Here is a 13,931-nt window from a genome sequence, read left to right as displayed (position 1 = left end):
TATGCTGCTTCTGAGAACACTAAACAACTCTCACTAATGATATAGTTACAGGTAGTCTAAACAAATCAAGAATCATAATGAATAGCTTTTGAAAGCACTAACTTGTTGAAGGCCATTAACTGACCACTACAGCCTCCCATTCTGGTGATGCCAATGTGTCTCCCTCTTCCCTGGCTAAGGAACAAAGACACTTGTTGAGGGCAGCAAACTTTGGTTCTGGCTTTTTGCTGTGATTTTCCATAAACTCTCAACCACTGCATTGTCATGCAACTGCTCTAATGGGACAAACCAACAAATAGCAAAAGCATAGTGACTCTCTCCTATAAAATCACTACAGGTCTGTTCCATGTGGGTCCATAACGTTTAGAGTTTTGAAACCCAGGTTCATGCCCAAGATAAAACACAAGAGTAGTATACCACGTGGCAGACAGATAACTCAAACACAGACAAGGTGAAGACAAGGATCTGATGGAAGCTGGGGACAAAAGAGGGATGATTATTCACTCTTCTGTGAGGGTTTCCTAAGGAGTGATGGGTTCAAACTCTCCACTCCAGGGAGGAGAAAGGGGAGCAAAGCCATTACCCTCCCCTGCACTGCAACACAGACCAATTTCAGTGAATAACAACACAGTGTCCTGCAGTGGAGACAGGAGTTGCTTGCATTAAGCCCTACAGGTGTATGTTTACTAGGGCATATTGGCCTAAAAATGAGCCCAGAAGCTCCCTTCCCCAGAAGACCAACACAAACTCCACACATGCACCAAATTTACTGATAATAGAGGGCTGCAAAGCTTTAGCTATAGGGGAAATGGGATCTAGATTCTTTCTTTAGATCTAACTTCTTTTAAAAAGCATACCAAACACACCTAGGTAAAACTTGCCACACAGTGGACAAGGCCCAAACACCTCCCAATACAGACAAGAAGAAACTATGCAAAGGATTTACCTGAGGATAGGGGCAATCAAAACACGACATAAGAATGCATATACGACCTCTGCCCTAGTTTCTGGACCTCTTCTTAATATAACCATTACTCTCAGGAACACAAATATAACAGGCTTTCCTAACAATCACACACACATACAAAAGAACAATGACTTAGACAAAATAACAAGATGTAGGAATTCACCTCTAAAGAAAGACCAGGAAGAAGTAATGGCCAGGAATTGAATCAAAACTGATATAAGATGTATGAAACAGATGTTAAAACAACAATTATAAGAATAGTAGCTGGGCATAAAAAAAAACCATATAAGACACTAAAGAATCCCTTACTGCAGAGATTTTAAAAACTTAAAAAACTAGTCAGGCTAAAATTAAAAATGCTATAACTGAGATGCAAACCCAACTGGAGGCCATGAAAATGAGGATGGAAGAAGCAGAGGAATGAATCACTGGTTTAAAAGATAAAATTATGGAAAATAATGAAGCTAAACAGGGAAGGAAAAGTATTAGGTCACAAATGTAGACTTAGAGAGCTCAGCAACTTCTTAAAGCATAACATTCCTATCATAGGAGTTCCAGAAGAAGAGAAAGAAAAAGTGGCAAAAGTTTTATTTGAGTAAATTATAGATGAAAAGTTGCCTAATCTGGGGAAGGAAACAAATAGCAAAATCCAAGGTGCATGGAGAACTCCCATTAAATTCAACAGAAGCCAGCCATCACCAAAACATATCATAGTCAAATACACAAGATACATGCAGAAAAGGAAAGAATGTTGAAAGCAGCAGGAGGGGGGAGCCCTTAACATACGTGGGAAACACATCAGTTTCACAACAGATCTGTCCAAAGAAATGTGGCAGTCTGGAAGAGAGTTGCATGATACATTTTGTGTACTGAATGGTAAGATATGCAGCCAAGAATACTTTATCCAGCAATCCTGTAAATCAGAATAGGAGAGATAAAGGTTTTCCCAGACAAACAAAAAGTAAAGGAGGTCATGAGCATGAAATGAGCGCTACAAGAAATATTAAAGGGGGTTCTTTGAATGGGGAAAAAAGACAAAAGGCAACAAAAAATAGAAAGGAACAGAGAGCATCACCAAAACCACGAACTATACGGGTAACACAATGACACTAATTTCATATCAACAATCATTCTGGAGGTAAATGGACTAAATGTTGCAATCAAATGACAGAGGACATCAGAATGGATTAATAAACAAGAACAAGGGGCGTCTGAGTGGCTCAGTTGGTTAAGCGACTGCCTTCAGCTCAGGTCATGATTGCAGGGTCTTGGGATGGAGCCCAGCATCAGGCTCCCTGCTCAGCAGAAAGTCTGCTTCTCCCTTTCCCACTCCTCTGCTAGTGTTCCTTCTCTCGCTGTGTCTCTCTCTCTCTGGCAAATAAAAAAAATCTTGAAAAAAAAAGAATAATCTATATACTGCTTATAAGAGACTCATTTTAGACCTAAAGACACCTGCAGAGTGAAAGTGAGGGAATGGAGATTTCAGATAGGAGAAGGAACCAAGATGGCAGAGTAATAGGGAGACCCTGGGCTTGTCTTATCCCATGGATACTGCTAGATCAACATCAAATTATTTTTGAACAACTAGAATATCAATCTTAGGGTTAAGAAAACATTTTGCACAGGGGTGTCTGGCTCAGGTCATGATCTCAGAGTCTTGGGTTTGAGTACCCATCAGGATTCCCACTCAACAATACTTCTACTTCTTCCTTTTCCTATGCCTGCTGCTCTCCCTGCTGTGCTTGCTCTCTCTCTATCAAATAGGTAAATAAAATATTTTTTTTAAAAAGAAATCATTTTTCACAAAAAGAGGGAGAGAGATAATGTGACAGATGCAAGGCTCAGAGTCATGAATTGGATGAGAGAAAAACAGTAGTGCTGCAGAGGGGAGGGAGCCCTTTGGGGGGAAAGAAATCAGGAAGAGAGGGAGAGAAAAAGCAATGTATAGGGCTCATGAAAGATACTGCGGTGTGAGGATCCCCTGGGTCACAGTGGGAGAGGATGGCCCCCTTCCTAAAGTTCACTAAGAAGAAGGTATTTGCCTTTTCAAGGACAAAGAGGGTATATTGCCTCTCCAGTGCCATTCAGTGGCTGTTCAACATCAGGAAACGAAGGCATACTCAGAGGGCAGATAACCTGGTTTCACAATAGATTCTAGGGACCTGCACAGCCATGCAATTGCTTTTCTGGGACAGAATGGTGTCAGGTGCAGGGCTGTGAGGCTCTTATGGGGGACGGAGATGGGTCTGCATGTTGTCAGGTCTTTCAGGTTTGGAGTTTTGAATCCCAGCCACAGAGCAGAGATAAATACAGAACTGTGGTACTGGGCAATCCAATGGCCCAGGCACAGACAAGTTGAGGGCAACAATCTGACAAAAGCCTGGGATATTGGAGGGAAGATTGTTTGCTGTTTGTGAGGGTCTCCTGAATAGTGGTGGCCCCCAAGTTCCCCTCCCTGGGGATGAGTGCAGATTGACACCATCTTCCACCCCCACCAACCAGGCCAACAGTGTGGTTGGACTTCAGAGAAAAAACAGCCCCCCCCCCCAGTGGAGGTTGTAGTCACATACACCAAACCACTCCTCCCCATGCCTGGCAGGGGCAACTTTACTAGGACCAGTCTGACTGTAAGCCAGAGCAATGACCCTCTCCCCCAGAGGACCAACTCAGGGCACCCACATGTACCAAGTCTACTGATAATAGAGTGCTCCAAAGCATCAGCTTCAGTTATGGTAGACATAAGATCAGATTTTTTTTTTTAATTCTTATTTATTTATTTCAAAATTTTTTAATTTATTTTTTTTTCTTTTCTCTCTCTCTCTCTCTCTCTCTCTCTTTTTCTTCTTTCTTTGGAATCAGGCTTATAGTTTTCTGTTCATTTGTTGGTCTGCTTGTTTAAGCCTCTCCTTTTGAGACAAGATCCTTTTTTTGTTCCCTCTTTATTCTGTCTTTGTTTTTCTTTGGAATCAGCTTATACTTTTTTGTTTGCTTGTTTGCTTTTCTTTTTCTTTTTCTTTTCACCTTTCTTGGATCAGGCTTTTTTTCTTTTAAGTCTTATATTAACAAACAAATCAAAACACACCTAGTTAAAAGTCCAAACACTTCCTACTACAAGCAAAGAGGAATTCTGCAGAGGACTGGATTTGTGGGAAAGAGCAGCCAAAACACAAAAGCAGAGTACACACAGCATACACCAGAAACACTTCCTGAAGTGACAGGACCACACAGTTTATGACCATTTATTAATATAATATTACTCTCAGGAGCAAGAAACAAAAAGCTTTCATAACATGCAAGAGAGAGAAACCTAGACATAATGACAAAATGGAGGAATTCTCTCCAAAAGAAAGGTCAACAAGAAATGACAACCAGAGACTTGCTCAAAACAGATATAAGCAATATATCTGAACAAGAATGCAAAACAATAGTCAAAACAATAGTATCTGGACTTGAAAAAAGCATAGAGAAATAATAGAATGAAACTGGACCACTTTCCTATATCATACACAAAAATAAATTTAATATTAATGAAAGACTTAAATGTAATACAAGAATCAATCAAAATCCTAGAGGAGAATATAGTCAGCAACCAGTTTGACATGGGCTGTAGCAACATCTTGCTAGACACATCACAGAAGACAAGGGAAACTATCGGGACTTCATCAAAATAAATGAACTATTGGGACTTCATCAAAATAAATACCTTTTACACAACAAAGGAAACAATCAACAAAACTAAAAAGCAACCTATGGAATGGGAGAAGATATTTGCAAATGATTTATTTGATAAAGGGCTAGAATCCAAAATCTAAAGTAACTTATCAAAGTCAACACCTCTAAAATAAATAAGCTGGTTAAGAAATGGGCATAATACATGAGCAGATGTTTCTCCAAATAATACATACAAATGGCTAACAGACACATGAAAAAAATCCTTAACCTCACTCATTAGCAGGGAAATACAAATCAAAACTATAATGAGTTATCACCTCACACAGAGTCAGAATAGCTAAACTCAACAACACAGGAAACAACAGGTGCTGGCAAGGATATGGAAAAAGGGGAACTGTCTTGTACTGTTAGTGGGAATGCAAACTGGTGCAGCCAGTCTGGAAAACAGTAGGGAGGTTACTCAAAAAGTTAAACATAGAACTACCCTACAACCCAGTAATTGCACTGCTAGGTATTTATCCAAAGGATACAAATGTAATAACTCAAAATCACATGCACCCCAGTGTTTGTAACAATAGTATCAACAATAGTGAAATTATGGAAAGAGCCCAAATGTCCATTGTCTGATTAATGGATAAAGTAGATGTAGGATATAAATACTAAGGAATATTACTCAGCCATTAAAAAGAATGAAGTCTTGCCATTTGCAATGACATGAATGAACTAAAGTGTAGTATGCTAAGCAAATAAGTCAGTCAGAGAAAGACAAATACCATAGGATTTCATTCATATGTGGAATTTAAGAAAGAAAACAGATGAACACATGGGAAGAGGGAAAAAAGAGAGGGAAACAAACCATTAAGAATCAGAGACTCTTAATGATAGCAAACTAAGGGTTGTTGGAACGTGGTGGGTGGGTGTTAGGTTAAACTGGTGATGGGCATAAAGGAGGGCACATGTTGTGATGATCTGAGTGTTATATGTAATTGATGAATCACTAAGTTCTACTCCTGAAACTTTAACTGACTAGAATTTAAATAAAATTTGAAACAAAAAGAAAAGAAAATGGATCTTGGATATCAGCACTTTATCTGCTGTGTCATTTGTGAATATATTCTCCCATTCCGTGGTTTGCCTCTTTGTTTTGTTGAGCAATGTCCACAATTGACAAACTATGGGAAGAGCCAAGATGCCCTTCAACAGATGAATGGATAAAGAAGATATGGTCCATATATACAATAAAATATTACTCAGCCATCATAAAAGATGAATAACCAACTTTTGTATCAACATGGACAGGACTGAAGGAGATTATTCTGAATGAAATAAGTCAATCAGAGAGAGTCAATTATCACATGGTTTCACTTACTTGTGGAACTAAGGAATAACATGGAGGACATTAGGAGAAGGATAAAAAAAGTCAGTTGGGGGAAATCAGAGGGGGAGATGAACCATGAGAGACTGGGGACTCCGAGAAACAAACTGAGGGTTTTAGAGGGGATGGGTTTGGGGGGATGGGTGAGCCTGGTGGTGGGTATTAAGGAGGGCATGTATTGCATGGAGCACTGGGTGTGGTACATAAACAACGAATCTTGGAACACTGAGAAAATAAAATAACATAAACATAAAACAAAATAAAATACGTGGTAAAAAAAATAAAGAAAGAAAGAAAATGGTTGTGTTGGCTACCCCATCTATTTGTGTGATGTGGTTCATTTATTCAGAGGTCAGTGGTCCTGATCCTATTCCCCTTCTGGAAAGGTGACATTACCATGTCCACCTGGATTACTCTATCTCATATACTGCCTAAAACACTGACTCTGTTTTGTGAAGAGGTATGGGTCTGAGAATATTGGACACTGTGTAAAATATGTGCATTTACTCATTTATAAAAAATATAGAAATCACATGCTCATATTCTTAACATTCAACTTCATAAATATTTTCACTTCTTTGAGATCTTTCCAGTGCTTTGCTCATATGGATACCAATTTTTACACTCTGCTTTGTTACTTCAGATATCACATTTACCAAGTAAATACGCAATGGCTAAATGTAAAGACTACGTAATAGTCTACTGAGTTATTGTGCTATAATTTATTAAACATTGGATTTTGAGTTTGCTGTAAATTTATCAGTATTCTGAATTATGCAGAGATACCAGGGATGTGTGTACACAGAGGAAAGACCATATAATGACAAAGGTAGAAGTTAGCTTCCTGCAAGACAAGAAGAGAGGCCTCGGGAAAATCCACACCTGCTGACATTTTGATCTTAGACCTTTAGCCTCCAAAACTATGTGAATATAAACTTGTTATTTAACTGACCATTCTATATTGTCTTGGTCCTTTTGGGCTGTCATAGCAAAAACAACATAATAAAAATACCATAGACTGGCAGATGAAGTGAAGATTGAGGACCCACATTCTGGTTCTTAGATAGCCATATTCTCACTGTGACCTCCCATGGCATAAGGGATCTCTGGAGTTCCTTGAGGTCTATTTTATGAAGGTATTTATCCCATTCATGACCTCTTAAAGGCACTCCATATAAATACTATCACATTCGAGATCAAGATTTAACACATGAGCACCTGCGTGGCTCAATAGGTTAAGTATCAGCAGAGTGGGAGAACCCTGTGCTAATCCAGCCCCATGTTTATGACTAGGTATCATCCACATCCAAGTCAATAAATCAGAGATTGATTCAAAGACTGGCAGAACTAACTCCACAACTAAATACAGAGAAGAAGCTGCATCTTAAAGTTTAAGGAAGTCAGAAAGGTGGAGGAAGGTTGTCTACAAAAGGGAAGGAGCTGCGTGCAGGGAGAAGGCAGGGAAATGAACTCTCACACCAGGTAGCTCATATGGGGAGGATTAATTCAGATAATATTTGGCTTTGAAAACCAGAGGGGCTGAATCCCATGAGTTTCTATAACCAGTGGGACTAGGACCTTAGAGCTTTAAAAGTCAGCTGTTTAGCATTGGGCTACCTGGGAGGGTGAGTGGTAACAGTGTCACCACCCTTAAAGACACAGCAACCTGCACAAAAAGGCAACATAAAAAAAGTGACTTACACAACAGTGGGAACAAATGGGAGACAGATCTGTTCTTACTGATTTTGGAGTGTGTTGGGGGACTTCTTTGAAGACGGGGGACCTGGCAGGCAACTTTCACTTCACCTGCCCTCTAGCATAAACAAAGGGCCACCTGTGGGTGGCTGGGCAGCATAGACACTTTCTACCTAACACACTAGCAATGCACAATGTCCACAAATTCTCTTGAGGACTCACCCACTCCAAGCCTGTTAGCTTCAGCTCTAGGCTCACAGAAATTTTTGTTAAGTTGCACATGCATCACATGCAGCTACCAGGTACACAGTTGTGACAATGTGCTATGCCAAGACAACTTGCAGCACCAGCCCACATTGCTGAACCATGCTCAGCTGTGTCCAGCCATTGCCAAGCTGAGTGCCCAGCCTCACACCCACAGCCACACTGGTGTGCAGACCCAGCAGTCACACTTCTTGAGGGGATACAGCATAGGACTAATAGCTCAGAAAAAAATTTTTGGTAAAAATGCTGCCTCAATCCCAATTTCTCAAGCAGGCATGCCCTCTCAAAGCTGGCCTTCCTGGGTCCCACTAACACCATAGACAGAAAGCATTAGGCAGAGTCAGTGAAGATGGTTGCACTGGAAGGAAAAGTGACTCAGACGCAAGAGCAGGAAATTAGCAACATGCATAGGATACTCTCCTGAAGTGTCAGGTTCTGGTGAAGAGGGACACTGCACTGCAGGTCATTCCAGGACCTCTTCTTCATAAAGTCTCTACTTTTGAGAGCAGAAGACATAATTGCCTGTCTTAACACAGAGAAACAGAGAAGTAGAGAAAAAGAGGAAACTGAGAAATTTATCCCAAATGAAAGAACAAATTAAGGCATGGCCAGATATCTAAGTGAAACAGATTTAAATAACATGTCTGAGAATTTAAAGCAAAGATTATAAGGATACTCACTGAACTTGAGAAAAGTGTGGAAAACATGAGTGAGACCTTAACACAGAGATCAGGAATAACATAGCAGAGATAAAGGATGCAATAAACAAAATGAGAAGCACATTTCCTGGAGTGAAGAGCTGGTTGGACTAAGGAGAAGAATGAATTAATAACATAGAGACAGAACTATGGAAAGTTACCAAGCTGAACAAAAGAGACAAAAAAGCATTATACAAAATGAGAATAGACTTGAGGAACTTAGTGACTCCATCAAACATAATAACATTAATATTACAGGAGTATCAGAAGAAGAGAGAGAAAGGGGGGCAAAAAATTATTTGAAGAAATAATAGCTGAAAACTTCCCTAATCTGGGGAAAGGAAATAGACATCCACATCCAGGAGACAGAGAACTCCCCTCAAAATCAACAAAAACAGACCCCACACCAAGACATATTGTAACTAAATTGGGAAAATATAGTAACAAAGAAAAAAAAATAAAATCAGCAAGACAAATGAAGACGGTAACTTACAAGGGAAATCCATAACGCTAGCAGGACATTTTTCAGCAGAAGCTTGGCAAGCCAGAAGAGAGTGGCATGATATATTCACCATGCTGAATGGGAAAATTCTGCAACCAAGAATACTCTATCTAGCAAGGTTATCACTCAGAATAGAAGAATAGACAGTTTATCAGACAAGCAAAAACTAGTTCATGAGCACTTAACCAGCCCTGCAAGAAATATATAAAGGGACTGAGTGGAAAGGAGAGACCAAAAGTGACAGTATCAAGGTAGGAAGCACAAAAGTAGTAAAAATGAATATTTATGAAAAAAATCAATTAAAGTCACAAAATTAAAATATAAATATATATATATATATTTTAATTTTGTGACTTTCTTGATTTATATATATATATTATACATATTTTTTAAATTTTGTGACTTAATTGATTTTTCATAAATATTCATAATTTCAAAAATATTCATTTTTCATAAATATTCATTTTCATAAATATTCATTTTTACTACTTTTGTGCTTCCTACCTTAATACTGTCAATTTGTCTCTCTCTCTCTCTCTCTCTCTCTCTATATATATATATATATAATATAACAATATATACCTAAAACATGGGGAGGAGAGGGTAAAAAAATGGATTTAAAATTGAATGACCATCATATATATTGATTATAGACTGTTATATGTAGAAGGGTTTATACACAAACCTGGTGATATCCATATATCAAAAACCACTAATAACGTGCAAAGAATAAAGGAAAATAAATGCAAATATATCACTAAAGAAAATCAGCAACCCACAAAACAGAGAAAGACGAAAGGATCAGAGAAAATCTTCAGAAACAGTGACAAAACAAATTATAAAATGGCAATAAACATGTATCTATAAATAATTACTTTAAATGTAAATGGGATAAATGCACCAATCAAAATTCTCCAATGGATTTAAAAAACCAAGAGGATCTATGTACTGCCTACAAGAGACTAATTTCAGATGTAAAGACAAAGACTGTAACATGAGACAAATAAAGACACTATATAATAATAAAGGGAAAAATCCAACAAGAAAATATAACAATTGTAAATATTTATGAACCCTCATAATAACAACCCAATGCATAAAAGAGTTAATAACAAACATAAGGGAACTAATCAATAATAATACAATAATACTATGGGGCATTAACACCTTACTTATATCAGTGGACAGATCATGCAAACAGGAAATTAACAAAGAAAAAGTGACCCTAGACAGGTGGATTGAACAGATATATTCAGAGCATTCCATCTTAAAACAGAAGAACATTTTTTTTCAAGTGCCCATGAAACATTCTGCAGAATAGACCACATATTAGGCCACAAAACAAGCCTCAACACATTCAAGATGATTGAAATCATACAATGTGTCTTTTCTGACCACAACATTATGATACTATAATTTAAACACAAGAAAAAATCTGGAAAGAACACAAATACAAGGAGGTTAAATAATATGTTACTAAACAATGTATGTGTCAACCAGGAAATAAAAGAAGAAACTTTTTTAAAAAGACATGGAAAAAAATGAAAATGAAAATGCAATGGTCCAAAACCTCCGGGATGAAGCAAAAGTGGTTCTAAGAGGGAAGATTATACCAATAAATGCCTACCTCAAAAACCAAGAAAGATCTCAAATAAACAACCTTACCTTATACATAAAAGAGCTAGAAAATAAACAACAAAATATAAAACCATTGGAAGAATGAAAATAACAGATTAGAACAAAAAGAAAAGATTTAGAAACTTGGGTGAGGGGAGGAGAAAGGACCCAAATAGATGAAATCACAAATGAGGAGAAATAAAAACCAACACCACAGAAATACAATTAGAAGAGGATATAATGAAAAACTGTATGTTAAACTGTACAATGTAGAACAAATGGATAAATTCCTAGAAACACATGAACTACCAAAACTGAAACAGGAAGAAATAGGAAATGTGAACAGATTGATAAGCAGCAAAGAAATTGAATCAGTAATCAAAAAACTCCCAAAAAACAAAAGTCCATGATCAGATGGTTTCACAGGTCAATTCTATGAAATGTACAAAGAAGAATTAGTACCTGTTCTTCTCAAAATATTCCAAAAAATAGAAAAGGATGGAAAAAATCCAAATTCATTCTATGAGGCCCACATTATCCCAATATAAAAACCAGATAAAGACATTATTAAAAAATAAGAACTGCGGAGGAGGGGCAAATGGTGGAGAAGTAACAGACCCTGTTTCAACTAGTCCCCTAAAGTGAACTAAATATCTACCAGAACACTCTGAACACCCATGAAATCAGGCTGAGATGTAAGATTATACACTTCTGGATCTCTATGTGGGCACAAGACAGCAGTGGAGAGGTAAAGTGGAGTGGGAATGTTTGGTCTAATATTGGAGGATAAACAGAAGGGGGAGGGAGCCACCATAAGCAACCCATTGAAAAGTAATACCCCAGTACAAAAGACCAGCATTAACTCGGCATCTGGTTAAAAGCACTCAAAAAGAGCAAAAGATCTTAAGGGGTAACTGGTGGAATCAGGCAATCATGGGCAGGGGCCTAAGCCCATGTTGCCAGGATGGCCACCACCAGTGAACACCCATGCCAGAACGAGTCTGGTGGGGCCTTTTGTCGGTGGTCCCTGAGCCCGTGGCTTTCCACTGCTTGCACCACAGAGAGCATGGTGTGGGTGATGGGCAGCGGTCTCAAGGACCACAGCCTTCCATGACCTGTGTGACCATGGGGTCTGAGTGCACCCAGTGTGGGCCTGGACTCCAGACACCAATCTCTGCAAAGGCAGCCACCAGAAGAAGGCCCCCTGGACCAATATCACTTTAGTGGCACAGGGGTGCAGAGACAAGCAGGGTACTCAGGTGAATACTAGGACAATGGCTGAGGTGTGTACCACCTGTGGAATGTTGCACTGTTCAGCAGAGTTTGCAGCGGGACAGTCTGTGTATTCTGGACCACCCAGAGAGGAACAGTCTGAGGATTTTCTCTGAGGCAGAGGTCTGGGTGCAGACAGATTCTTTCTTTGCTCTGACCCTCTGAAAGGCCACAAAAAGCCAACAAAGAACAAAAATCTCCAGAGAACAAAAGCCTGGAAAAAGTTTCCACAGAGCCCACCCCCTTGATAACATGCAGAGCAACTCAAACCAAGCAAAACTGACCAGAGAACAATGCAGCAGGCCCCTCCCCCACAAGACAAGCCAAAATAGCAAGAGGACAACCACCACAGGGTCCCCATAAAACTGTAAAACCCCAGCATGATTGGAAAACAATATATTAAGCTCCTGGTATTGCCCTAAAACCTGTGTATTTCCTAGATACAACTTTTTTTAAAATTTCATTCTCACGATTCTTGTTCTTTTAATTTTTTTAACCTACTTACCATTATAGCTAGAGGTTTACTACAACACATTCTATAATACTTTTTAACTTGAACATTTTTCATACCTATATCTGTATTTCCTTTTTTTAAATATACAGATATAAGCTTCAAGGTAATCCATTTTCCCTATTCAATACTACCCCATATATAAACCAGTTTTAATTTCCCTGTATCTCTGGAAAGTTGAATCTTTTAACAAAGATATCAATACATACCCAGGGAGAACTGAAAGAAACTTCCTCGCCCACATGGAGGATTTATAACCACCCTCCCATCTTATTCTTCTGTCAATGTTTCTGTGAATTAGTTTTGTTCTGGTATTATATAAATCTTATTCTTGGGGTTCATTTTGGCTGGGTTCCTCTTTTTTTCTGTGTCATTTACTTTTGTTGGTCTTTTTGCTTGTTTATATACCTTATAAATCTTACTTTTGAAGCTCATTTTGGCTGAGTTTTCTTTTTTTTCTTTTTTTTTCTACTTACTCTCCCTCTTTTTTACTTTTTTTTTAAGGTTTTCTTTCTTTCTTTCTTTCTTTCTTTTTTTTTAAGATACCTGGGAATAAACCTAACCAAAGAGGTAAAGGATCTATACTCGAGGAACTACAGAACACTCATGAAAGAAATTGAAGACGACACAAAAGGATGGAAGACCATTCCATGCTCTTGGATCAGAAGAATAAACATTGTTTAAATGTCTATACTGCCTAGAGCAATCTATACTTTTAATGCCATCCCAATCAAAATTCCACTGGTATTCTTCAAAGAGCTGGAACAAATAATCCAAAAATTTGTATAGAATCAGAAGAGACCCTGAATCGCTAAGGAAATGTTGAAAAACAAAAATAAAACTGGGGGCATTACATTACCTGATTTCAAGCTTTACTACAAAGCTGTGATCACCAAGACAGCCTGGTACTGGCATAAAAACAGACACATAGACCAGTGGAACAGCGTAGAGAGCCCAGATATGGACCCTCAACTCTATGGGCAAATAATCTTCGACAAAACAGGAAAAAATATAAAGTGAAAAAAAGACAGTCTCTTCAATAAATGGTGCTGGGAAAACTGGACAGCTATATGTAGAAGAATGAAACTCGACCATTCTCTTTTTTACTTTTTATTTCTTTTTGGTGGTGACTTCCAATTGCTCCAAAATCTTTCCAGGGTGTTCCTTGTCTGGATTATGGTTGATATATACAGCTATTCATCCCTTCAACCACCTCTCACCAAAATGACAAGGAGGAGGAACAACCAACAGAGGAAAAATTCAAAGACTGTGCCCTCTCTTAAAGAACTACTAGATATGGAAATAAACAGTATGTCAGAAAGGGAATTCAGGGTAACAATTACCCAGGCAATGGTTAG

At 38.4% G+C, this 13,931-nt stretch overlaps 1 protein-coding gene across 1 annotated transcript in view; it reads right to left on the bottom strand.

Moving 5' to 3' along the window:
* Positions 1–13,931, bottom strand: part of LOC111139361 (dachshund family transcription factor 2) — a gene marked incomplete at its 3' end in the record, with an annotated part of 862,916 nt that overhangs the window by 131,131 nt on the left and 717,854 nt on the right. The window lies entirely within an intron of this gene.

This window comes from Enhydra lutris, unplaced genomic scaffold (genome assembly GCF_002288905.1).
Source record: "Enhydra lutris kenyoni isolate GAN:26980312 unplaced genomic scaffold, ASM228890v2 scaffoldscaffold102, whole genome shotgun sequence".
Lineage (NCBI taxonomy): Eukaryota > Metazoa > Chordata > Mammalia > Carnivora > Mustelidae > Enhydra > Enhydra lutris.
This window is presented reverse-complemented; position numbering and strand designations above follow the sequence as displayed.